Raw genomic sequence first — 2,238 nt, 5'->3', positions numbered from 1 at the left:
ACCAAGATCCAGGAGGAAGCTCAGAGGGGACAGGGCTTTCTCTGTCATTGGTCCTAAGTTATGGAATGACTTGCCTTTACAGGTCAGAGAGGCCCCTTCACTGTCCACTTTTAAAGTTCGTCTTAAAACCCATTTATTTTACTTGGCTTTAACTCCTGTGGGATCTAGTTTTAGAGTGTATGTTTTTGTTTTTAAACTGTAAGAGTTTTGTTTTTTTGTTTTTTTTATTATGCTGTGTTTTAATGTACAGCACTTTGTATCAGCTGTGGTTGTTTTAAAGTGCTTTATAAATAAAGTTGGTATGGTATGGTATGGTATTTCTTAAAGTGTAGACCAGGGGTGTCCAAACTTATCAACTGTTTAGTTGAAAGCACATGGCGCCAAATAATTATATTTTTAGAGCAAACCTTTTGTGCCCCTTTTTATTTTATACACTCCTGATCAAAATCTTAAGACCAGTCAAAAAATTGCAAGAATTTGCATTTTGCACTACTGGATCTTAAGAAGGTTCTAAGTAGAGCTTCACAATGTTAAAGGAAAAAATCTGCAAGAGACAAGAACTTTTGAGCGGGGAATTTTCTGAAAACTGCATTTACACTCAAACATGATTTTTTTCAGCTGATCAAAAGTTTAAGACCATAGTCTTTAAAAGCCAAAAGCTTAAAGACATGTCCTTTTCTGTCAAGTCTTTACACTGTCAAGACCTCCTGATGTCAAGACCTCCTGATGGCAAAAGCAAAAAAGCTCACTGACTTTGAACGTGGTAGGATTGTTGAGCTGCATAAGGAAGGCCTCTCACAACGTGCCATCGCTGCTGAGGTTGGACGCAGTAAGACAGTCATTTTGCATTTTTTAAATGATCCTGAGGGATATGGAACAAAAAAGTCAAGTAGTAGACAAAACAATTTCACCAGCTCTGAGCCTGAGGATCCGATTGGCTCTCCGTCAAGACACAGGACGATCCTCTACCCAAATGAAGGCCATTACTGGTGCTGACTGCAGCCCAATAACCATCAGACGGCATCTGCGAGAGAAGGGCTTCAGAAACAAAAAACATCTTCAACGCCACAAAATTGCCCGTTTGGACTTTGCAAGGTGCACCAAACATGGGACCTTGAAAGGTGGAAGAAAGTTGTCTTCTCTGATGAGAAAAAATTTACCTTGATGGTCCTGATGGCTTCCAACGTTACTGGCATGACAAGGAGATCCCACCTGAGATGTTTTCTACACGGCACAGTGGTGGGGGGCGCCATGATGATTTGAGCTGCGTTTTCCTTCAATGGAACAATGGAGCTTCAGGTTGTGCAGGGGCGTCAAACAGCAGCTGGCTATGTGGAGATGTTGCAGCGGGCATCCCTCATGACTGAGGGCCCTCGTCTGTGTGGTAATGATTGGGTTTTTCAACAGGACAATGCTGCAGTTCACAATGCCCGCCTGACAAAGGAGTTCTTCCAAGAGATATTTTTTTTTATATAATACTATATATTTTATATATAGATATTTTCTTCCAACATCACTCTTTTGGACCATCCTGCATGTTCCCCGGATCTAAACCCAATTGAGAACATTTGGGGATGGATGGCAAGAGAAGTTTACAAAAATGGACATCAGTTCCAGACAGTGGATGCCCTTCGTGAAGCCATCTTCAGCACTTGGAGCAACGTTCCCACTGGCCTCCAGGAAACACTGGCATCAAGCCTAGACGATTGTTTGAAGTCATCAACAAGATGGTGGAGCTGCTCATTACTGAGTCCGTTTTTTTGACACTTTGATTTCTGTTTTGGGGGGTTTTTGGGGTTTTTTGAGCCATGGTCTTAAACTTTTGATCAGCTGAAAAAAATCATGTTTGAGTGTAGATGCAGTTTTCAATTAATTCCCCGCTCAAAAGTTCTTGTCTCTTACGCTGATTTCTTCTTTTAACATTGTGAAGCTCTACTTAGAACCTTCTTAAGATCCAATAGTGCAAAATGCAAATTCTTGCAGTTTTTTAACTGGTCTTAAGATTTTGATCAGGAGTGTATGTTAATCTTTGTAGTAAACTAAGCAGTGAATCATTGCAGATTGTGTCAGTATGTGACAAGACCAGTTTTTATTGTTTTATTTACACTGCAAGAATTGCCATTGATTAAAAAGCAGGTTATTCATTAAGGTTCTAGTTACTCCAAAATTTAGATGAACAGAACTTTATCCATCCATCCATTTTCTTGCACCCTTTTTCCCTCAGTGGGGTCGGGAGGG

The 2,238-nt window shown here is 40.5% G+C and overlaps 1 protein-coding gene across 1 annotated transcript in view; it reads right to left on the bottom strand.

Moving 5' to 3' along the window:
* The window catches only part of LOC103464348 (ADP-ribosylation factor 1), a 14,226-nt gene that overhangs the window by 6,974 nt on the left and 5,014 nt on the right, over positions 1–2,238 (bottom strand). The window lies entirely within an intron of this gene.

Source organism: Poecilia reticulata, linkage group LG5 (assembly GCF_000633615.1).
Source record: "Poecilia reticulata strain Guanapo linkage group LG5, Guppy_female_1.0+MT, whole genome shotgun sequence".
In the NCBI taxonomy this organism is placed as follows: domain Eukaryota; kingdom Metazoa; phylum Chordata; class Actinopteri; order Cyprinodontiformes; family Poeciliidae; genus Poecilia; species Poecilia reticulata.
Note: the sequence above shows the minus strand (reverse complement) of the source record. Positions and strands in the feature narration are given on the sequence as shown.